The sequence below is a fragment of the Corvus kubaryi genome, unplaced genomic scaffold (assembly GCF_017639235.1).
Source record: "Corvus kubaryi isolate FWS band 111438036 unplaced genomic scaffold, C.kubaryi_AGA036_p1.0 71, whole genome shotgun sequence".
Classification (NCBI taxonomy): Eukaryota; Metazoa; Chordata; class Aves; order Passeriformes; family Corvidae; genus Corvus; species Corvus kubaryi.
This window is the reverse complement of record NW_024582059.1, coordinates 14,271,394-14,296,568: the sequence shown is the minus strand read 5'-3', so window position 1 is coordinate 14,296,568 and position 25,175 is coordinate 14,271,394. Positions and strand designations below refer to the sequence as shown.

The 25,175-nt window shown below is 41.9% G+C and overlaps 1 long non-coding RNA gene across 1 annotated transcript in view; it reads left to right on the top strand.

Annotated features, from left to right (window-relative positions):
* LOC121675013 overlaps window positions 1-25,175 on the top strand; it is a 226,850-nt gene that overhangs the window by 190,950 nt on the left and 10,725 nt on the right. Inside the window, exons 6-8 of the long non-coding RNA XR_006019921.1 lie at window positions 821-952; window positions 13,422-13,610; window positions 19,274-19,491. This is a non-coding gene — a long non-coding RNA (uncharacterized LOC121675013). The remainder of the gene's footprint in view (window positions 1-820; window positions 953-13,421; window positions 13,611-19,273; window positions 19,492-25,175) is intronic.

Here is a 25,175-nt window from a genome sequence, read left to right as displayed (position 1 = left end):
CCACTACACAGCAGGTTCAAGGCCTTAAAAGAGGCAAGATCTGGAGACTGCACAGAGAGCTTGAGAGATGGCAAGGTATCTGTCTGGAAAGGGTAACGCTTACCTCGTCTGTACAGGGTCTATTAGATGGCTAAAGGCCATAGTTAAAAATTACATATAAATGAAAGACATTTCAGCATATTGTAAGATTTCTGCTTTCAGCTTGAGAAATCCTTTTTCTTTTCTTCTGTATTGAAAAGGCTTCTTTGAGCCATTGAAAATGCTCTTTATATCCCAGAGGTTGTTAGCAGTAGGAGGTGTGGAGGGAGAATCCAGCTTTGGCAGTCACGGGATCAAACTTGCCCGGTCAGATCTATATTATTTTTGATACGTTGGTGAATGTTAAGGTCATCTAGGTAAGATCAGAGCTGGTAACTAACAATAAAGAGGTGACAGCTTCTTGCAGCTGCCTTTGAATGCAGCTTGTGGTGCAGCTTCTCTCTCTCTCTCTGTGAAGTTTAATGTTCTAGCATAAACCACTGCTGCTGTGGTGGCAGTTTCACCTGAAATAGAGTTTTAAAGTTTGCCATCATGCAACTTTCTGCTGCCATCTCCCAGACGACTGCGTGTGCAAGTGGCACACTCAGCTAAATAATGATGTAGCTTTCATCTTCTCCTAATGGGCTCCTTTCCTTCTACTTATCTCTGGTGTAAATCATCCATTCTGGCAAGGCTGGCCAGAGGACACAAGTCCAGCTAGGGTCACAGTGAAGGCTTCTTTCTCTTGTTTGTTGCCCCAAGGTATGTTACACCTAGTGAAGTCTAGTCTGATTTATTTCAGCCATCACTGCCGTCCACATGATGCTGCTGCCTGTAACTGGGAAAGTCCAAAAGGAATGGAATGGAAGTGTCAACAGCAGTCTGAGTCAACTCCATCTTCTCTGAGCTGGCAACGCAGGGCCGCGAGATCCTGGTAAAGTCACAACCTGTAAGTGCTTACCCTAGCTTGTGAGCTCCCCGCTGTCCTCAATCTCTGCTTGCTGCTCACTTCCAGGGTGCTGCAGTGGGAAGGAAATATTTGCAGCCTGGGACTGCAGCCGGTGCTCCTGGCCTGGGGGGACTTACCTGCTGCTGACTCAGGATCACATGTGAGCAGATAAGCCAAAATTGGATCCACACTTTGACAAAGATAGAGAGACTCTGCTCTAGTCTATTAGCGTCACAAGGCGTAAAGCATAAGCAACTGCAAGTTTCAACACAAAATTTTAATTCCCTTTTGTTTTGCTCTCTGATCAACTTAGCTGACTTCCTTCATACTCCTTAGCAAAACAAGGGTCAGGATTTGGAGTGATAGGTGCTCCTTGGTCTTCATCAGTGCCCAGAGAGCTGCAGAGGACTCTTGCCACAAAGCCAGGGAAGTCCTCATTTAGAGGATGGGGAAGACAGAAATTGCTCTCCTGGTGATGAGGGGAGAAACAATTCCTTCTGCCTGACATTAAGTTATCCTTCAGCACTGCCCATATCAGGCAGGTCTGTCCCACTCACTGTCCCCCTCATTCATTTGCAGAAGAGTAGTTCAAAAGTCAGAGCTGCTGTTTGAGAGTTCATCTATCCCTTTGCTATTCTGCAGATAGGCCAAGACAACATCTTGTTAGTATTTAAATAAGCACATCTGTATTTTTGCATGAAATTCGCAGTCATTTAAGCCTCGTGTCTGGTCACTGAAATTACCTGCTCTCTAACTCGAGCTTTGCTTTTAAGCCTAACTAGAGTGTAACACTATTATGCAGTCATTGCCTCTCAAAGGAGGGATGATTCTGAGCCTAATCTACCATTTCTGGACATTTTTTTTTTCCCCATGTTGCTACTACAGTGTGAAGTGCAGCACCATTTACATGAAAATGAGGCATATCAGAAGGAAATTAGGAAAGGGAGGGGTGGAGTAGGGTGTGCCATATTCTGATGCTTCCCTAAGAGAAATTGCGGAGCACCCTGTCCTATTCTGTCTTGCTGGAAATGCATACCAACCTAGCCAGGGAAAGTTATGCACTACCTAACTCCCTTGCAAATGCAGTCCCTTGTAAATGTAGACTGTGACTGAAATGCTCTTGGCTTCAGCTGACCCAACAACCTGGTGCTGCTGACTCCCCACCCACCAGTAAAAATTATAACTCATAGTCCTCTGTGGCTCTAATCTTTCTGTGTTCAGATGGCACAGGGCTTTTGCATCTCCCTCTAGGGAAGGCAGACAGGTCACTGTTCTTGCAGACAACAGGGACTCCTGGTCCTCAGTGCTTTGCAGCTCTGGGATGCCAAAAGGTGTTTGTGATCCTGGGGTTTTGGTTTTTTCCCTTTTATTTTTTTAGGGAGCAGGGGAGGTTGTTTGCCACTCTTGTTTGCATTAGAGCTTGCAGGTGCTTTATGCCAACCAACAATATGTATGACACAAAAATGCCAGCTGATGTGCAAGTCAAAGAGCTGTAGCTATCACTGGGCTGTATTTTTGGAACTGACTTGGATCCAAGGTTTGCATATTTTGAACAAACCCACACTGGTGTAGATCGACACAGACAAGTCCTCCCCCCATTCTGCTGAGTGACTGACTCTTCCCCCGACCCGCTCTCTCTTGATCTCCTCAGAGGTAACTCGACTACGGCTTCAGGGCAGAAAATGACAGTCCAAAATGAGCTGAAGAAAACCCTCCAGAATATATCTCCTCCTCTCCATTACCTCAAAAAAATTAAACTTCTGTTTAGTCTGAAGAGCTTCTGTTGCTCTTGAACCATATCTCCTAATAAGTTTCTTAGAGAAGCATTTTTCTCTATGCAAGTAATTTAAGCCTTACATGCCCTCTAGCTGTTTTTTAATTAAAAGAAAAATAAAAAAAATCTTGGCCCAAGTAGAGGGCTTAGGCTGTTGATTGACTACAGCAAGGAATTTTGTAGGAATTTTGAATTTTGCACTGCCACATATGAAGTAAGCCCTATAAGTATAACCCCGACCTGAGGCTGGGATTTTTAAAATTAGATCCTTAATAAGAAAGGGAAGAAATAAATTTGACTTTGAATAAGCATAATGCAATTTCCCTTCACACAAATTGCTCCTTTATTATAGCACAGATATTCACATTTATCAGTCTAAATACTCAAGTCATATGCAACTTCATTTTGCTGGACTAAGCTCAGCCCTACCTAAGAGGGAGTCCATTGCTACAGTAGTTTAATTCATAGGTGCTCGTTGTTTATGCTGCCATAGCCCACCAAACTCACAGGGTCAGCAGCTCCCCTCCTCTCCCTGTGGCTGAGCCAGGACTGTCTCTGTAGTAAAATCACAGAATGGTTTGGGTCGGAAGGGACCCTTAAAGGTCATCTAGTTCCAACCTCCCTGCAATGAGCAGGGACATCTTCAACAGGTTCTTTTTGCTCAGAGTCCCATCCAACCTGACCTTGAATGTGTCCATCAATGGGACATCCACCGCCTCTCTGGGAAACCTGTGCCAGTGTTTCACCACCGTGGTTGTAAAAGATTTCTATCTTATATCTAATCTAGACTTACCCTTCCTCAGTTTGAAGCCCTTCCCCCTTGTCTGTCACTGCATGTCCTTGCAAAAATTCCCTCTCCATCTTTCTTGTAGGCTCCCTTCAGGTACTGGAAGGCCACAATTAAGTCACTCTGAAGCCTTCTCTTCTCTAGGCTGAACAATCCCAATTCTCACAGTCTGTCTTCATAGGAGAGGTTCTCCATCCCTCTGATCATCTTGGTGTCTCTCCTCTGGACTTATTCCCATGGTCCATGACTTTCCTGTGTGGGGACCCCAGATGCAGCACTGCAGGTGGGGTGTCACCAGAGCAGAGCAGAGGGGCAGAATCCCCTCCCTCGCCCTGCTGGCCACACTGCTTTGGATGCAGCCCAGGTTGTGTTTGTCTTTCTGGGCTGTGACTGTGTACTGCTGGATCATGCCCAGCCTCTCACCCACCAGCACCCCCGAGTCCTTCTGGGCAGGGCTGCTCTGGATCTGTTCATCCCCAGCCTGTGTTGATATTGGGAATTTCCCCAACCCAGCTGCAGGACCTCGAATCTGGCTTTGTTATACCTCATGACATTCCCATGGGTCCACTTCTTGAGCTTTTCCAGGTCCCTTTGGATGGCATTCCATCCTTCAGCTGTGTGAACTGCATCACTCAGCTCAGTTGCAAATTCGGTGTGAGGGTGCACTTGATCTCACTGTGTCATTGATGAAGATCCTAAATATCACTGGTCCCAATACAGACCCTTGAGGGACGCTACTTGTCATGGATGGATATTGGGTGGTTGACTTCTGCCCTCTGGTTGCCACCATCCAATCAATTCCTTATCCATCTAACGGCCCACCCATCAAATCCCTTTCTCTCCCATTTACAGAGAAGAATGTGGTGGGGTAATCATGTCAAAGGCCCAACAGAAGTCCATATAGACGACATCAGTAGCTCTCACCCTGCCCCTGATGGAGTCACTCCATTACAGAAGGCCACTACTTTGGTCAGGCAGGACTTGCCCTTGCTGAAGCCATACTGGCAGTCTTGAATTACCTCCCTGTTCTCCATGTGCCATGGTAGCAACCATCTGGTGCTGTGACGGTGCCATGCAGCTGGATTTTTCAATATTGTGGAGTAATTGTCCTTTGATTTTCAAGAATATTAGGTTTTCAGACAGGAGAGAAACTGAGAATGAAGGAGATAGCCTCATTTATGCAGTCAAAAGCAAATCTATCCCCTTGCTGAACCTAATCCAAGGGATTTGGTGCATGCGGTATCTCAGACCACACTTTCCCTGCTGTGCCATTCCTTCACCACAGCAATGGACATAAGGGCCCAGAGTTAGGGACTCTGTGGTCAAAGCATTCCTCTACTTGCAGCTTCTCTTGGTGGTTTCCATGGGCATGGGCAGAGTCTTTTGTTCACCATTTCTGGCCTTTTCATTTCAGAGAAAGATGGTCAGGTTTCTGCCCTCTTCTAGCAAAATACTCTCATCAGGCTTACTAGGGAAATTAGGGAAAATTTAAAGGCTTGCCATGAAAAAGGAAGGTACAATTGGGTTGTGTAACTTTACTTCCCTATCCTTGCTGGCAGCACGTGGACGCAGAGGCATCCCACCCCAGACTAGTGTGGGACTGGTAGTTGTGGGCAAGAGGCTGATGACATAGAGGGCTTGGTTAATGCAGCAGAGCACGTCCAGTGGGCAGAGTGACTTTATGTAAATTAACCAGTCAGGAGATAATTAATGGCAGAGCTGCCCCCAGCATGGTATTTGAGAGCTGTTTTCTCAGAATGGGCTGACCTTACACCAGTGGCTGGGGTAGAAAATGGCCCAAGATCAGCACTCTTTCACCTGTCTGTTTCCCATATCTTCCTTTTCTTTTCTTTTTCTTTTCTTTTTTTTTTTTTTTTTTGTTAAGGCTGACTTTCTTAGCTGAGAACAGGCTAAGTATGTCCAAAGCAACTCAGCAGCTGGTGAAGATAAAGTCAGAACTGTCAGAAAACACAGAGCAGAGGTATTTTTGCAGGTTGAAATGAAGGATCGGAGAGAGACAGATTTGGATTAAAAAAAAAGGAATTAACCTTGAACCTCTCTCCAAAGTCTGATTTAAACATGAATCTCATTTAAATTAAAAAAAAAAAGGCAAAAAGTATAATTCACTGAGCTTTTTTATGCAGTGTCTGCAGTTTCTGGTTTGGGGAAGTGATGAGCTAAAGACAGCCAGAGTGCAAGAGAGTGGATCTGACTACAAACATCACCTGCACAGGGGCAGAAGCCAAGAGTTCATTAAATTTTCCCTCGAGTTTGTGCCCTGTCCCCTGTCTGGTGTGCTGGATTGATCATCAGGTGGATTATTATCCCCTTGAAAGTGCTGACAGACATAATTCTTTGCAGCAGCACCAGAGACAGGCTCCTTACATACAGGGTTAGATGAACCCATGTCTTTGTTTAATATTTTGTGAGGTCCTGGTGAGGGATAATATTCCCTGTTAATCCCTGATTTAGGTGGAGCATGTCAGGATGAAACTGCTTTTCACAAGGGAGTGTTTCTTGGTGGATACTGTTTCACACAGAAGTAGGTGGTGAGGGAATGGAGGACTGAGGAGGAGAAATGGCACGTGATTCAGCCTGAATAGATGGCTGAGCAAAGAAAAGTGCAGTAAACTGCTTGCAAGTCAGAGAGGAGCACATAAATGAATCCAATTTCAAGGCAGGAACATACAAAAATGTACCTCTAGCCCTTTACATCTTCATTAGTCTGTTTTTCTGATGCTTGAAATACCTTTTTTTCCACTACATGTTCTCACAACTTTCAAATAACTAGAGAAGGGGTAGGAGAGGAATCAGTTTTGCAGTGAGCTCTGAACACATCTAGAATGATGCTAGTAAACATGAGCTGATGAACCCCCATGTTTGGTTTCGTCTTCCTGAAGTTGTACAGCCCTCTTCTTCCATGCTGGAAACCTTCTGTGAAGTACTTTTTCAGTGATTAGTGATTATCCCTCGGAGAGAGATCCAAGGGGTAATCCCTAATCTGTGAGATGGACAGATCAACAGGGATGCTTGACCAACAAGGTAGGGTGGGCTCTCAGGGGAGGAGAAGGAACTTATTTTATTTTGAAGCACTGCAGTAGCAAAGCCCTAGAGAGGTTTTCCATTTGGGGTTGTTTGGTTTGGGTGATTTTTCTTCTAGTGGAAAATTGTGCTTTTTTCCTATTTAATCAAAAGCCCAGTTTGCCTGATCGGTTTTGATGGAAAATTTTCACATAGGTCTTTGTTGTAAGACACCAACACGACAGAATTATCCCTTTATCTCAGCAGATGTGCTTTCCAGAAGAGGAACATCTCAGATGATGAAAAACACTGCAGCTTTGCTGCCTTGGCTCTATCAGACAGTTTTTTTATGATAGAGAATTTGTCTAAACAGATTCTTGTCATTAAAACTGAAATGCTTTGTGGACAGGTTTTGGATTTGCTCGAGTTTTTACTGCTAATTTTTTACTGCACAGTTATGTGCCTTCTGTAGTGACAGTATGTGTAGGGATATGGGATCAAGCCTCTGCTTTGTCCTTTACTTGAACTAGTCTGTCCTGAAAGGATTCAGATGAAGCCAAGTCATGATATGAAAGACTCCTGTTTCTGAGGCTGTCAAAGGTAGGACACTCTTTGCATTTCACATCTGGAATTAGAAAGTAGTGTTTGACCTAGAAAAAGAAGTTTTGGCCTGAGTCCAATTAAGCAGAAACCTTTGAGGGACTGTATTTTCTTTTCTGAGGACTACAAAAGAGAACTCCAAAATGCCTGTGTAATTCTGCCACCAACCACAGCAGGAAAATCTTGCTTCTTGTCAACACCAGAACCTTTAGAAAAAAATCTTAAAATATAAAAGCAAAATTAGTAGTTTTCATTTGTTTTGAGGAACTCTGACTATTTTACCCAATTTTCATTCATGAAGCAACACATCTGGATGTGTCTGCAAGTGCATCAGTTCACAGGCTCTGGGAAATGTCTGCCTGCTGTGTGTCCTTGCAATCCTCACTATTCAGCTGGTACTGGGAGCAGTGGCCCCTCCCTGGTCAGCAACAGATGCATTTTTCAGCGTGTTTGTTTCTCACCTGTTGTCTTCTAGAAAACCCCATGGGTGCCCCAGATGGAAAATATATATACAGCAATGGCTCTTCAGTAAGGACATCTGGGTATTTAGATTACAACCAGCAAGGACAAATCATTTGTGATCGGTGAGGAAGCCTTTTGCAACAGGATATAATATATTGGTAAAAATCAGCTTCCTGGGAGCCAGTGGAAACACATTTTCTTTTCTTCTTCCCCAGCCATGTTCTCCAGCTCTGCTTTCTGCTGATGAACAACTGCCTATGCAAAGGAGATTGAAAAGGGGATTTACTTTGATTAGACCAAAGCCTTTCCTAGCATTTTCGGTCATAAGTATGGCAGCTTTATTAAGCAGGAAAAGAAGATAAATACGAGTCACAGACTGACAAGAAACTCAATAGGAAGAGAGTAGAAAGTTCTGTTAGAAGCCATGCTCTAAGTTCAGTCTCTTTCTAGCAGTCTCTGATAATCTGCTCAGTCCGAAGAAGGTAACTTTCTGCAAATATCTGACAAATACCGAGTGAAGGATTTCAAAGGGATAAAATTAAAGCTTTAATTGCTGGGCTAGAATTGAATTTATATTCCAACCAGTTAAGGCTGGGAGAATTTCCCCTCAGATTTTCTCTTTCTGTGACCTATTGGTTCATAGCCTTCAATGATCTCCTGCCAACCCTGAACCAAAAGGAAGAGAGGTTGTGAGCTGATCTTTTTCATACAGGGGAATAAAGCCAATTTTATAGGTCATAAATAGGTAGGGAAAAAGCTGAACACAGTTTGTTCTACAGTTTACCCAATGGAAGCTCTTGATTCATCATTTATTTAGGAATACCACTAACTCCTATCACCTTGTTACCCTGCTAGAATTCAAATTAAAAGAAGAAAATGTATGCAACAGTCATGACAGACACTGACTTTATATTACTCACTATGTCCTCCCTCAGTAGCATCATGAAATATTGATAGTAATAATTATTAATGTATGATTAATTATTAATAATGATAATCTGTAGATGAAAACTGAATATGACCCAGCAATGTGCACTCACAGCCTAAAAACCACCTGCACTCTGAGCTGCATCCAAAGCAGCGTGGCCAGCAGGTTGAGGGAGGTGGTTCTGCCCTTCTACTTCACTCTGGTGAGACCCCACCTGCAGGGCTGCATCCAGCTCTGGGGTTCCCAAGCCTAAGAATGACATGGACCTGTTAGAACAGGACCAGAGGAGGGCCACAAAAATGATCAGGGGCCTGGAGCACCTCCCCTGGGAGGACAGGATGAGAGCTGGGGTGGTTCAGCCTGGAGAAGGCTCTGGGAAGACCCTATAGCAGCGCTATAGTACTTAAAGGAGGTCCACAGGAAAGCTGGAGATGGCCACTTTATCAGAACACAGTGGATGAGGGATCATGTTTTTAAATTCAAAGAAGAGAGATTTAGATTGGATATTAGGAAGAAATTCTTTATTATAAGGGTGGCGAGACACTGGAATAGGTTCCCCAGAGAAGCTGTGGATGCCCCATGCATGGAAGTTCTCAAGGCCAGGATGGATGGGGCTCTAAGCAACCTGGTCTAGTGGAAGGTGTCCCTGCCCATGGATGATCTTTAAGGTCCCTTCTGATCCAAACCATTCTATGATAATTCTTCTTTTCAGTCATTTGGACGGGTAACCAGCAGCTCCAGAAAAGTCCTGTTGGCTGTTCAAGGCATTTAAATTTCAGATGGAAGAAGTAGAGAAGGGATGTTTGGAAAGAGCAGCTTGAGCAAAGAGGCAAAGGTCTGGTCTTTATGAGGGTGAATGGCAAGGCCAGCGTTGTTACCTGGGGCCAGACAGTGGCAGAGCCTAGAGTAATGATCAGTCCAGACTTTCTTTTGTCTTATAGGACAAAAACCACTGCTTGATGTTCAGATGTGATTCAGATAAGAGGTTGCAAAGACATAATTTAGCTAGAATTTTATGAAGGAATAGTTATTCCCCATCACAAAAAGTTACATACATGTGTTTTTAGCATAATTGCAATGTATGTGCTAATAAGTTATAGAAACATATAACATACATTACCCAGATTTTATATTTTTATCTGTGATCCTTATATGTTATTATGGAATGTGTCGACTAGTTTTGTTAAGATACAAAAGAGAGTACAAAAATGCCTTTTGGTACCTTTTCCCAAAAATGACATTTTGCTTGCTATTCACCTTATCCCTCCTGTGCTGGTCTGTAAGTTTTTCTATCTCTGCTATATATCAAGTTCTGGATGAAAAGGCATGCATCCTTTCTGGGAACTGTCATACTCTATGTAATGTGGAGATAACAGCCCAGGACAAAGAGAAACTTGTGAAAGTCTCCAGGAAATATACTGCAGCTTCATAGATGTGTTCCCTGTTGGATGCACGTTTGAGGATAATAGGGCCAAGAGGGAGTTGACCCATGCTGGAAAAGACTGGTGTAAAGGCTTTTTGAGATGGGACTACAGGAAAATCTGGTCGACTTCTAACATGATTTTTTATAGGATTTATGTTCCTTACCCTAGAAATCTATGTGCTGCTTTATCTTTCTGATGTGTCTCCCTCAGGTTTGGATGGTGTGTTCCACAGACAGATTTTCTCCTGAGTTAAATCCCCAAAGCATTTAATCTTGAGACAAGATTGCTAGTTCATTTTCAGTAAGGCTTAGTGCAGAACTGTGCTGTTGAATGATATTTCATTATCTGTCACAGCAATAACTGAGAGGGGAAAATAATTGTATAGGGACTAGAATTTGGTGAAATTATCTCTGCATCTGACCAAAGTATGACAAAAGACAGTGTGTTTAACAGCATAATAAAAGTTGCATGTGTCTTTTTTCCTCCAAGTGAAGGAAGAGACCCTGTGGTGTGTCTGAGGACCGACCCTTCATCCTCTTTGAAATCTGGTGAGATGTAAGAACTACTTAATTGCTACACCAGCTACAGGCGTCTTCTCTGGCCATTTCACACCCTTGAACACTCACAAGAGTGGTGCCATTTTGTGACCACAGGACTGTGGTTACAGCATGAAAATACAGTAGTTTTTGATTCTGTAAGAGAACAAAATTATGGTGGTGATTAATCCAGCAGCCGTGAAAGCAGCTTCCGTATCGTCCCGTAGGAAAAAGTGGAAGAAAATGTATTTATTCTGAATGAGTGAGCTTGAAATTTAGTCAGGTTTTTAAGAGAAATTGTAAGACCAGACACTACTTATTTTTTATCATCTTTTAAACACAGGGTTTTTTTGCAAATTGCTGGTCCACTCCCCCATGATAGGTAGATAGATAGGTGGAAAGAAAATCATTGTGGAAAATATGTTCTGCCACAGTAATATATAATTATGTGACAAAAAATACATCAGCCTGTGCTGCAGGCAAGATATTGTGTCTCATTAGTGTTTGGTGGACTTGATCACAAATAACATGTTTCAAAACTGTCAACACCCTCTAATTCCTTTTCTATACTTATACTCACAGTCACATTCAAAATTAGCAGATTTCTGGAAATGCACTTCATCTGGCCACCCCTGTTTCGAATTATTTGCTTGAGTAATTAAAGGAACATGTCCTTCTGCAGCTGCAGTTTGAGGGACTAAAAGCAGGCAGGCTGTTCTCAGTAAGGGAGCAGTCATTTTTTACTCAGTTAATGATACCAAAGTGTCCTGTGTGCTGTGTGTTATGATAACTGGCTTAATGCACCTTTCAAAGACCAGTGCTGGCCATGCCAGGTACTCCTGAGACGCACGGGCCAGAAAGCCAAGACATCCCATTTGAGATCAAATATTTTCCTCTGCTGGTTGAAACTGAATGCAACAAAGCCATTAACAATAGCAGACTCACCCTGAGCCGTGGATCTGTGCCTTGATGCTGATACACTGCAGGATGAAAAAAGTGAGCAACCTGCAGCTGAGGGTGCAATCTCATTTTTTTCAGCAGCACTGCTGAAATAGATGCAAGCTTCCATTGTTCAGTTCCTCTGAACTTAGCAGATGAGTTCCCATCTGTTAAAGCAGTGGAGAGAAAGAGAGGGTTTTTTTCTTGATATCTGCAGGTATTTTGAGACGCAATTGGTTTTAATCTCATAGTTTTTAGTACAGCCAAAGCATGTTGATTGATTTCTCATTGTTTCTATTTTCTTGAAAGACCAGTGTATGAAGTTTGACGTGCCGTATACTCAGAGACAGACAATAATAAAGCATACTCCTTCGACCTTTTCAGTTGCCTGCACTTTAATTTACTGGCTATTCTCATTCCCTTCTCTTTATGGCCCCTCAATATAGCTGGCAAGGAGAAAATAGACAAGACAGCTAGAAAAAAATGCAGATTATTTGAAAGGATAAAGACTGGCTTTGTCATTCTGTTTAAAGTTTATGATGTTTTGTGTGTCCTATTGGTCATTAAAGTCATGATAACCCATTCTTAGCTATAGCAACTCAAAGTGCCACAAGTTCAACGTCATTTGTAGTGCTTTATGGGTCAGCATCCAGTTACAGTAGAGGGATTGTAATCTGGATGAAGTTTTGTAGGAATAAAAAGATTTTTCTCTGAATTTTGTAGAAGTCAATGTGATTTGTTTGAAAGTGGCTGTGTGGGCAGTTGCCTGACCACTGCTCTGACTCTGACACTGCTGGCTAGTGGAAAATCAGGGGAAAAATAATCCCATTATGGCTTTTCCCCCAACCGCTTTGACTCATAGCAGCTAACCCTGCTGCAGGTTGTGGCAGATTTTCTCCACCACATGGTCATGAAGATAGTGACTTTTCTAACTAATGCAGAGAGTTGAAAAGGGGTAACAAGCTGGCTGTGATCTTTCTCCGTGGACTTGTGAAATACAAGCAGCAGTCAAAACTGCATCACGAGATACTCACTGTGTTTAGTTGTTAACAGCGCCCCACAGAAATTCTGATCATCCTTCAATTTGGTGAAAGCCTAGGGGGAATTGTCACAGTGAGAATGGCAAAAGGAGGACGAAATGCTCTGTTGAAAGACTTATTTGTCTGAGTGGGACATAGTGACAGCAGAGCCTAGATTTTTGTGGTAGAACTTTGAGAGAGAGGATAGTTTCAGTTTTCTGGTGGTTCTGAAAGGCTCTGAGTTGGAATCTATACAATAAAAAGAACAGGAGTGATGGAAAGGCAAAAATGAAAAAATAAAGCAGCAGCTTTGGTCATTTGGTTTGTTTTGTTTGCTTTTCATCTAATCATTTTGATTTCAGGCTTCCTGTTTTGTTGTTTTTTTTTTTTTTAATTTTTATATCTCTGTAGGGTTGCAATAAAATATACAACCAGGAGAATGAGGAAGGGTAGCCAAAGCTTGATTACATCTGCTGCTCACTGCATAGATTTGTACATTGTTAAAGCAGAACGGACTGGGATGGTCTTCTAAACTGAGCAGAATGCATTAAATTTTACCACTGAATCCTGCTCCAAGTCCAACAACTGGGACCTGAACTAACTCAAAGTCCTTAGAGTACATATTCAGTCTTGATTTTGAACACTTAAGGATTTACAGATCTAGATTTAAAGATCTAGATATCTTCAAAATATAAGGAGACCACCATCCTCTGGATACTCTCAGAGAACCTCCATCAAGACCTGTGGATATTCTGCCAGTTATAAACTCATTTAAATGAAAAAGCAAATGGAAACACATATGTCTCTTTTTTCATTATTAGTCCCATTATTCTGAGTTCAAATTACAGCCTGCAGAAGTAGGAATGATGTGTCTGATAAACTGAAGGACCTTAGAAGCACTAGGAATGTCTTTTCTGCTTGGATAAATTAAGGCAGTGGTGAACTACTAACCCTTCGCCTTCAGTTTTAGAAAGCAGAGGAGAAACCAAGAGGAAATCCTACCTCATGAGTCTGTAGAGCCTGGCATCACTTGACAGCGCTCCCAGGGTGGCATGGCTCAGGCATCAGTGTCTGGTATTGCTGACTGCACAGACATCGCTTCGCTTGGAGAAAATCAATGGGATTCACTGTGGAGTGAAGCGTTACCAGCCAGGTAAAAATGTCAGAAAGAAAGGATGCAGTTATTTGGCAGGGCTAGCTGAAAATTTTCCATCTTAGTGCTTTTCTACTGAAAACTGAGGGTTTTATTAAAGCCTTTGTTCTCCTTAAGCCAAAGTCATTCTCCAGAGCTTGAATCTGTTGTTTTCATTTTGGCTTTGAAAAATTCTGATTTCGTTTGGAGCAAGACAAAATGAAGGTCTGAGCTAAAAGTCAAAACTCAGCAAAAAACTCGAGCAAATTCAATCACAAGGCATATTTCCACAGAAAGAGATAAATCTGGATTCCAATTATGTTTGTTTAACTTTTTTATCAGTTAGTTCTAGCTTTCTTAAAATATATCAGGATTTTGTGGGTATTCTCTAAAGAACTGGGCCAAAAAAAAAAAAAAATAAAGAGAATTCAGACTATGAGTTGGTTTTGAAATATTTGATATTTGAAAAAGAGGGAGCTCAGACTATGGTTTTACAGGTATAGCCATTTGTCCCAGTTTTCTCCAGTGACATAAATTAGCTCAGCTCTTTTGCAGTCATGGGATCAAACTCCAAGCTGATATGAATCAAAGCACCTCTATTGTTGATAGCCAAATTTATGTCTGGAATAAAAAGACTCTCTTCATGAAGTCAGGTGGACCACATCTGCAGGGGTGTAAACTTCAATTCGTGAAGTTACCTGATGCAGATCAATGGCAGATTTGACCTATTTGAGGCTTTATTGAACAGTCTGAATCATTGCTGAGTTGTCAGCATGCAGTTCAGCAACTGAGAAGCTTTGAGCAGGGTAGCTTGGTCAGACATTGTTAAAATTAATCTTTGGAGGTGTTTACTCTGTTAAGGCTGTTCTACATAGAAGAGCCGAAAAGGGGTGAGATTGGAACAGTATTTGCTGATAATGCAAATTGTACTCTCAATAGGATAAGGTACAGGAAATGACCTTATATCTATTACATTCTTTGCTGGCAACTTTTAATTTTCTATTCTGTCTTTTTTCTCTTGGATGACTTACTGTTGCACCAAGCAATTCACAGACAGTGTCATGTGTGTGGGATGGAAGGACAGAAAGCCCCAAGTCTTTGTGCCCTGATATACAGAGAGAACTCGGAAGGAGAAAGATGCTTTCTTCCACTGTGATTTCTGCTTTTTGCCCAAGCAGCTGCCTGCTGGTTCTTCACAGGGTATTTTTAGAGAGTGGACATACCTTAAATACTAGTCTGAGCCTTTGTATCCACAAGCTTCTTCATAGACATGAATCCTTAGTGAAGATCAGAGAAATACTGGGAGAGGAGAAACTGTTTTCTCAGCCCAGCTCCTGACTCTGTCATTGTCCTATTCAAAGAGGATTTCATAATTCTCACTGGCATAACCTGTCCAGAGAGCCCATCTGAAAAATATTCTCAACAGATAGCACTGTATCACCTGAGGGGGCACCCTTATATTCCCTTAACCACCTCTAAAAGGATACCTTTAAGACAAAGTTTTAATTCTCTGCTGAGTCCTTCCACCCTCCCCTGCATACACAGACTCTTCTGTATTTCAGCCACTACTGGCTCTGAGGAAACAGGATAAGGTTATGTCTTACTACCTGCAGCAAATAACAGCAGATGCCATCGTAGCAGCAAGAGGCAGTCACAGCATGTCAGCAAGATTTTATTCAAGTCCTTGCACCCTCCCCTGTCGGGGAGGTATGGGTTTATAGCTGACAGAAACAGAGCAGCAAAACCCAGGTTCAGAAAGCCCACTGAGAGTCTGAAGGACAAGTGCTGGGTGCTTTTTTTGCCTGAGCTCGTGTTATCGACACACAGTTGAGTTGTGGTGTGCTTGGAAAGCTCACATTTCAGTTTCCATCAAATTGGTGCAAATTAATTTATTAATTTAATTTTCTCACTCTCAAAAACCTTCAAACAAGGTTTTCCAGTCTTTCTATTCCAGTTTCAAGCTAAATTTATAGCTTTGAGGTTTATACTTTTAAGCATTAATTTGGGTATTTGACTAAGCCAACGCAAGGAAATATAACATGAGAAGATCCCTTGTCAGAAGTTGGCTCCTATTTTCATCGGCAGAGCTTGGAGAAGGTAAACTTTCTGGGAAAGATGGTAAGACGGTTGTCAGTTGGAGGTATCCTTTTGCAATTCTCAGCCTGTGATTGTCATATTAAAAAAAATGGAAATAATTCAAACACAAGATGGTGGCATTTATAGAATCAAAAGTGCTGCTTAGAATATTTCTTGACTATTATGACAGTCTTTCTGCTATGCCCATTAAATTTCCTGCAAGTGTCTCCCAAATGACTCCTGCACAATATACTAATGAACAAGAAGGATTAAAAAAGCTACTATGAGGAACATCTACTCTTCCAAAATTATTTCAGCCTTTTTGACTTCTGCTATGAGTAAGTGTGTTCATTTAGGTACATTTATGGAAAGACTTGGGCTTACCCCTGCTTGCAGAATGATGGTGTATCCCATCCCCTGCATAGTGGCTCTCAAACTGGGCTCTGCATTTTCCGTGATGGCAGACTCCTATCCTCTGAATTCCTTGGAGAATTTCTTTGGAGGTAGTTACTTGCTAAGATATACCAGTGCTGCTCGGTTTCAAATTGGAGTACTCTTTTAATGTTCCAGATAACTTGGATTTAAGAATAAAAGCTCATATTCACTTAAAGGTGTAGTTTTTCAAATGAGAACAAAATTAAGGATATATTTAATGAAGAGTCTGCTTGAGTGCTTCTACCTCCTCTTTGGTTAAATTAAAATCTCTATTAATACAAGATGCAACTTTTCTACCTACAAAAAATGCAATCATGTTGCTGCTTTTGTAGCGTAATTTTTTTACTTTCCTGATTACATGGCTTCATAAACTGGGATTATAAGAAAGAATGCTATCTATCAGGACTTGTAATAAAATTAGAAGTGCTGGTCAACTACATAATCCATGTTGCTTTTGTATAACCTCTTGCTGTAAAGGCACCAAGGCAGATAAGTAGGGTGATGAGATAAAGTGTATGTTCTGCTATATTAATATAGCTTGAGATGAATCTTTTCTGATTCATGAGATGTTTTTTAGTGTAAATCCAAAATAAATTTATTTTACCAGCAAAGTTCAAAAAATAATAATAAAAAATTACTTCCTCCCACTCAGCTGACATCAGTAGATGTGTTTGCCTCACCTAGAATGCTCTACGATATTCCAAATTTATTGTGACTGTAAACAACAATTCTGCTTGCTTTATGGCTTTCCTGGGCTCCAACAGTAAAACACAATATCTCTATCTGGTTGGAATTATGTGTTATAACAGTTTTATGGTGGGGGGAGTAAAGCTCTGATAAAAATAAAATAGAGTTTTGCTTTTTTGTGTGACCTTGTCATTTGAAAAAACATTGCACTCTAACGAGATATAATTTAAAAGACCTCTGGGAGCAAATTGAGTTTACTGAGATATTTCTGAGAGTAATTACTTACTGTGAGTTGTCAGTGCACTCTGTTACAGATCCTTTCCTAGCAAATGTAGATATCTGGGACTGTGTAGAATGGATTAAGGCTCCTACCATTAACGTTTGATGGGAGACAGTAGTGAAAAAGATGGATGCTTATATAACTGACATTTCCAGCATTTATGGCCATAGACTAAAATGCCAGGCGCATAATTTCAAGCAAAATGGCAGACCCAACTCAATAATATTTAATGATGTAAGAGACCTTGGCTGGGAGAATAGCTAACGGAAGTCATTGCACTGCATTTATCGAATTGTTAAAATGAGTTGAATAATAATTGTGTTGGGCAGGAGTTTTGTTTTAGAAATTTATTTCTGTGATCTGGTACTCCAAAAATAAATTATTTCTCATTCCAGTCAACACAAAATACAGAAAAAGATTTCAAACTAGCTAGCTTGATGGCTAGACTTTTACGCTGACTTTGTCCTGTGTTTACAGCACAGAAATATATTCAATCACTCAGACACGGTTTGGAAGATTGGATGAGATTGACTGGACAAGCAAGTGAAAGATAAAATGGCCTTCCAGAAGAATCTCCTTTTAGTGTTTGACTCTTTGCAAAGTTGGGCCTTTTTGTCTATCATCACACATCTAGGAATGTTCAGATTTAGATTCTGTGGAACTCGTTACAGAGATACTTGTGAGCCAGGACTATGATATCACTGAGAACGTCAGGAAACAGAATATTAACTTCTTCCGTTAATACTTTAAAGTATTAGCAATTCTGTTAATACTTTAGCCTTGAATAGGCAGAAGGGACTCGAACTGATGGAGAATCTCAAATTGGTAGAGGTCTGTAGGGGTCTTGTTACTAGATCTGCGGCCACAGTCTCCCATGGGTCTTTCCCAGGCAGTGCTTCTCCCTGTGGAGGGCACAGAACAAAGGTGGGCTTGAGGAAGAAGTGGGCACGACCTACCATTTCCAGCCAGAGGATTGTGCAGGCTTTCCAGAAGTTTACAAAGGAAAAATGGACAGTATATGCATTCAGGTTAAACAACAACAAAAAACCCCTCAAATTCTTACTCTTTAAAAGAGAATTTTTAAAGCATTTTGTCTCTTCAAAAAATCCAAATGACTCAATTTGAGTATTCTGAGTATTCTACTTATAAATAAAAGGAAAATTTGGGATTGGGAAGAAATAAGAGACTCATTTTTCCAAAGCCAAGACAGTCTGGAATTTTTCAGGTCAAACCAAAACCAGATACAAAAACAGATCATTGATTTGGTGTATACACCTCTCTATCAGCACGGATTAGCTTCTTTTAGCTGTATATGGAATAATCATCCAGGCACCTCTTTAGCTTTAGCACGTCAGAAGGTGCAGCAATTGAGGACATGAGGTAAGTGGAGGGGTAGAAGCTCCCTAAACACCCCACTTCTGTTGACTGCATCCTTAGCACACCTGTGTATCCTGCTGCCCAATATCCTGCCCCCCTGAGGATTCCTTTCCAATGAATACAATCCCCTTGTTCCCCAGCAGGAGTGGGAGACAGAGTATCCCGTTTGACAGGGTTTCAGCACAGGCTTTACTTTTATTTTTGTGGGCTGTCACCTTGAGGAACCATTTTGATTCTGCTCACCATTGACCAAGCTTTCCCCCCTGCTTTTTTTTTTTTTTTTTGCACATAAATTTGTCAAAGCTGCATTACTGTCAGCGGGCCATGACATAGCTCTTAGCAGTACTTAGTAAGTCTTTCTGTTCTGTCAGAAGTAAAACCAAGCCAGGAAATAGCCACACTCCACATCTGAGAAGTGTAGACCAGGTTAACACAAAACTTATGGGGACTTGAGCTTAACTGCAGAATGTCTTAAAATAGTTCAAGCGTGGGAGGAATGGAAAGGCTGTTGTTAATAGATCTCATAGGTAGGGTTGCTATAAACCCCCAAGAAATGAAGTGGTGGAAAGTTTCCAGATACTAGAGAAGTTTTAGGGGGCATTTCAAGAGCAATGATTAAGTACTTATTTTTAGCCTTGCTTGTTCGGTACTGAAAGAATCTGCTTGACAATCTGAACAGTTTTCTGAGCTAAAATTCCTGGGGTAGAGTAAATGGCAGTCATAAGTATAAATTCTTATAAATGGCAAAATTTCCTCTCACTTCAACAGGAATAGGATATTCCTGTAACATGAATTTCTGAAAATTTAAACTAAGCTTCTCTTGTTTCAGAACTGCCTAAAAAAAAACCCCAAAGGAGTTGGAAATTCCCCCCCTGGAATACATCTCTAGGGTCACTTAATTCTCTGGATCCTACCCAACTGCTATTGAAGTTAATTGAAAAAACTCCCATTGACTTGAAGAGGTTTTGGATCCGACTCAAAAGGCTCTTAGTGGCAGCAGATTACAAGAAGGACTCCCACTGTGCAATTCCAGCCATCTGCCTATGGGTAAGCATTTATTGATACAAATGCATTTGCTTGGGGTATGTCATGAGGCACTTCAGTCCCAATTAGGCAGTATTTCAGAATGAAGGAGATCTCCCCCTCCCATCTGAGGTCTTTGTTATCAGACATAAGTTCTGAGCTGGTGAGCTATAAAGTAGCAATAGAAGTTTACCCACAGCAATGTCACAAGTTCCTTCTGTGTTCTGGGTATGTAAAAAGATCAGCTAGTGCTGGGTTAAGCTGGTGTTCAGATTCCTGTCTGTCTGCTTGCATTAGACAGGACAAAATCTCATCATTTCCATCTCAAACCCATGCTCAGTGATACCGTTCTCATTATCAATCTTTTACTATATCATCTCTGGGTTAAGTTAAGAGAATTGGGAAACAAAACTGAGTGTAATATATAAGGACTTCCTCAATTAGCACACACAGCTGTGTGTTGCCCTTTTAATCTAAAACTGGTAAAGAAGGAGCATGATGTGTGTGGAAAGCACGTTTGAAGGATGGTTGTCTCCAGCAGCATTGCAACATACCAGAGAATCAAATGAGTTTTGATGTAAAACACAGCCAGAGACTGTGTAAATTGCCCCAGCTGATTAGGAAACAGGGAAGCTGTTAACATCCTGGAACAATGCATGGAACAAAATTGCTCACTGGTGTGGCTTTGGAGGAGAGCAACTGATCAGCCTCATCGCGTGCCAGGCCTCAGTGGTGTCCTGTACACACTTTAATCATCAATTACTGTAATGCTGGGGCAACCCACTAACAACTTAATTATTGTCTGGAGTTCTGGGCCATAGGTGGCTCCTCTAGGCTATGTTACATAGAAAATCAAATCAGCTGGTGTGCAGGCTGGAAGGGACTGTGCCACAGCCTCTGTCTCAGGGTGTAGGCACCACTGGAGCTCATGCTGAAAGAGTCTCAAAGTCTTATTCTGTCAGACTGCGCACACGAGGAAGAAACATTCCCTAGTCAGGGAATCCACTGCACAAGTTGAAAAAGAGGCAGCAATATATTTCATAGGCTTGGGGCAGCTGTGTGCTGCCACAGGAGGCAGATGTAGCAGAAGGCACTTCTGGTTATGAAAGCAATTTTTTTCCCTTGACGATGAGTATGAGAGCAGCATAAATTTTGCACCATGACAAAAATCACAGCAGGAAACCCAAAATGGAGTGTAGCCCAAACTCACAGAGTCTCCCAAGACTCTTTTATTTTACTTCAGTCAGTTTAGTTAAGCCCTTGGGCTCTTCTCCAACCAAGTGTTTGTCTGCCTCTAGACATGAGAATCTGCTACTAATCTTATTTCTGTCCTGGGCTAGATTGAGTCCCTGATAGGAATTTCCAGTATGGATAATACAGAGCTTTTGTTGCTTGTGGGTTTTTGCTTGTATTCTTTAGAAAATATTCAACATCCCTGGTTTTGTCCAACAAACAGTTTAATAAACATGCCTACAAGCAAGAAAGAAATTTCTCTGCCTGGAGAGAGCCTTTAGTTCAGCTCTGAAAAATGGTTATGATCAAGAAGCCAGCGATACGATAGATTCAATTTTACTCTGGACTGCAGTTGCCATATAGTACCAGGGCTTATGGAATCACAGAATGGTTTGGGTTGGAAGGGACCTTAAAAATCATCTAGTTCCAAGCCCCCTACCATGGGCAGGGATACCACCCCAGATCAGGTTGCTCAGAGCCCCATCCAATCTGGCCTTGAACACTTCCAGTGATGGGGCATTCACAGCTACTCTTGGCAACCTCTGTCAGTGCCTCACTGCACTCTAAGTAAAGAATTTTTTAATAATATCTATACTAAATGTCTCTTCCTTTAATATAAAACCACTCCCTGTCCGTGTAAAAAGTGGCTTTCCCTTTTATTTATAAGACCCCTTTAGGTACTGGAAGGTTGCTTTAAGGTCTCACCAGAGCCTTATCTTCTCCAAGCTGAACAATACCATTTCCGTCATCTTGTTTCATAGGACAGGTTCTCCAGCCCTCTGATTTTCTCCATGGCCCCCTCTGGGCTTGCTTCGGCGAATTCCTGTCTTTCTTGTGCTGGGGACCCCCAGACATGCATGCAGTACTCCAGGTGGGGTCTTACCATAGTGGAGCAGAGGGGCAGAATCACCTCCCTTTACCTGCTGGCGTTGCCTCTTCTGACGTAGCCCAGGATGCTGTCGCTTTCTGGGCCACATGCATGCACTACTGGCTCATGTCAGTTTTCATCCACCAAAACCTCCAAGTCCTTGTCTGCAGGGCTGCTCTTAATGAGTTCTCCCAGTCCATACTGTCTGGGATTGCCCTGACCCAGGTGCAGCACTTTGCACTTGCACTTTTTAACTCCATTAGGTTCTCATGAGTCCACTTCTCAAGATTGTCCAAGTCCCTCTGGCTGGCACCCCTTCCTTCTGTTGTGTAAACTGCACTGCTCAGCTTTGTGTCATCTGCAAATTTGCCAATTTGCCCTCAATCTCACGTTCTCTGTCACTGATAAAGGTATTAGCACCTGTACAATGACAGAGCACTGTGGGACACCACTTCTCACCAGCCTCCACCTGGACATCAAGCTGTTGACCACAATCCTCTGGTTTTGTCCACCAGGCCAATTCCTTATCCACTTTATTCAAACCCATGATTCTCCAATTTGGAGATAAAGGTATCATGTGTGACCCTGTCGAAGGCCTTATAAAATCTGGGTAGATGACATCAAAGTCTTAACCCCACTAATGAGCTCATCTGCACTGATGAGCAACAGGTCCAGTAGTGCTTCTCCTCTGGTTGGTTTGTGCAACACCTGGACAAGGAATTTGTTCTTAACACCTTCTAAAAGTCTCCTGGACTGCTCACAGCCAGCTATATTGATCTCCCAGCAGATGTCTGGGTAGCTGCTCCTCGGCATCTGTCTCAGACAGACACCTGCACATCCTGAAATCTCATGGCTGTCTCCATGTGTGGCATATAGCAGCTTGTTTTGCAGGGAATCATAGTAAACTGCAGAAAACTAAGAGTTAACATGCAGCCCAGAAAATCTGATTTACTAACTAAATTTCCCTTCAAGATAATAGATTGGAGGAGCTTTCCCATTGTGGTAAAATGCCCAGTTAATCTGAGAGCCAAACAGATGGGAAGTTTTGAGAAGGTAGGAGAAAAAGGGAGCTAATAGAAGCTGCAGTTACATACATAAGATCTGGTCTGAAATAACAGCTATAAATGGAAATTATTTGCAGGATATTGCCCATATGCTTCCCGAACCTGTGTCCAGGCAGCAGCGTTTTCAATTACTTCCCCAAATGCTGTCACATCTTTTGTAGCTCTGTATCTGAAGGGGGTTTTGAACGTGAAGCTGGGCCAGCAGCAAGATTAATTTCAATATTAAAAGCTGATGATTTTTCACAAAGGTGTGCAGCAGCACCAGACCAGGACAGCTGCTGATCTCCCCATGGCCAGGCTGCAGGAGCAGGTTTCCTGTCTGTTCATAGCTGGGGGGCTCATACCAGCCCACTGCAGCCTTGCCAGGGACATTGGCAATGAGCACACACCTGCTCTCCTGCTGGTAGAACACCAAATTCTCACCTTCAGAGCCCTCTCCTGGTCTCCTCATCCCAGTTATGTCTCCTTCCTGTGGCTCAAGTGACTCCATATTCCCTATTTCATATTCATCAGCCAGCTGGTTACAAGAAAGGTGATTCTTTAGATTTAACTTGACTAACTGCTTTGACAGATGTTTTTGAACATCTTGGTATTAAGGCCATAAATGCCTCTCCTTGGAACCAATTTCTGGCACTTTAAGGACTTGTTTGGCTGTCCTTCCATCTTTAAAATCTCTCAGATCTCATCTTCCACCCCTGTGTTTACTTGTGGGGCTTTTTTTCCCTTTTGTATACATTCTTCCCAGTGCTGGAAGCAAAGGGAAATAGCTGCTTTTGTGTGGATCCCCTCAAGCACTGTGGGTGTACAGGAACATCAAAGGAGTTTGAGAAGAATAGGGCTTTCTCACATTGAGGAAAAGTGAGGATGTGGCTGACCCATATTTTGCCCTCTGCCCTTTTGAAATCCCTGTATAATCTTCATTCTTCTGTTTCTTACCTGTGAATTGGGAGCAATGTCATTATGTCACAATTCTGGGTGGTTGGATAGTAAAAAAATCAAATTCAGGGTAAAAAGGACCCAAGCACCCAAAGTGAAGGATACTGGGGACAAAAAAACCCCAATCCTAACTGCACACTTAGTAATGGGTCATCAGCTTTAGGTTAGTCTTTCAAGAGGGAGAGGTTGGGGCTGAAATAGTGATATCTCAACATTAGGTTAATGATCAGTAGCAGTTCTGAAAGCAGATGTAAGGTTAGGAATTTTTATGAAGGAGTAGGTACCAAGGTAGAAGTCATTATGTAGCACTGTATAAATTCATGCCTCCCACATCTTGAACACTGTATTTCTGTCAGCCTTATATTTGAGTAACATTACTGGAAAAAATTCCAAAAGACATATTTTGACAACCCACTCTTAAGGAGAGGGATTTCTACACATATCAAGGACAATCAAATTATGGAAGACCCTCAGCACAGGGAGTGATCAAGCACTTTAGGATTTTTCAAGTTGGAAAAGCAATGGCTGGAGGACTGTGAAATGAGATTTTGGCAGAGAACAATTGTTCTATGATTCTTCCAGGGCTTCAAGTATTAGAGTGACTAAAAACTATCTCATGAAGGCTAAAGAAATTCAAGTATTTTTTTTACAAACTATATAGTTCAGCCATGGAAACTCTTGACATAGAATTGTTTTAAACACTGAAAGTTTGCAAACATTCGAAAAATCCCTAACCAAACCCCCAAACAATCTACTGGAAAAATTCACACTAGAGTTGTGAAAAGCTAACTGCTCAAACAAAGGCAACACTTCTTCATCTGGGGTCTCCTGAGTTTCAGGTGCTTTGTGCAGGGAGGGAGCGTTATTCCAGTCTGTATCTTCCAGTCTGTATCTCGTAGTTGAATTTCATGCGAACCCTTTATTTTATCCTTACTTGGGTCTGTAAAACAACTTTTTCTTCTCCCTTTCAACTTCGTGGAGAGATGGTTAAACTGGTCTTTTCCCTCTGTGAAGGTCTGTGGGAGGACTGTCTCACAGAGGAAGACTGTGACCTCCTGTTTGCAGGATGGATGGCAATTTCTTTGCTTTGTGAAGAACCTTTTCTCTTTAAACCTTGTCCTACAGTTCATAACATGTGAAACTGATCTTCTCTGAAGGAGTTGTTTTGGGGTTTTTTTTTCATGTGGTTCTTGCGTCTTTGAAAGAAAAGTTGAGAAGAAAAATACAAGAGATCACAAACCACTTATTTCTCACAGTGTGATTCAACAGGAAACAGGAAGGCAAGAAATGAAAGTAAAATAGCAATCTGTGGAGAAGGGGCTGAGGACAGGAGGCAGAAAAGAAGCCTCCTATCTTGCAGGGAGGCCAGAATCACTTGCTTGTTTAATGATTTTATTATAACCTTAAAAGGCGAACTGTGATGTTAGGAGTAACAACTCCAAGGGCTCTTTTGAAGCTAAACAAACCCAGCCCATCTCATGGAACTTGGCACCAAATGGAGGCTCTTTGGGACACAGGGAATTACAGATCATTCACTGGCAGCAGTGGCCAGTCTTCACCTAGTAGATTATTGCTTTATTTCCTCTTCTCTCTCAGATGAGTTTTGC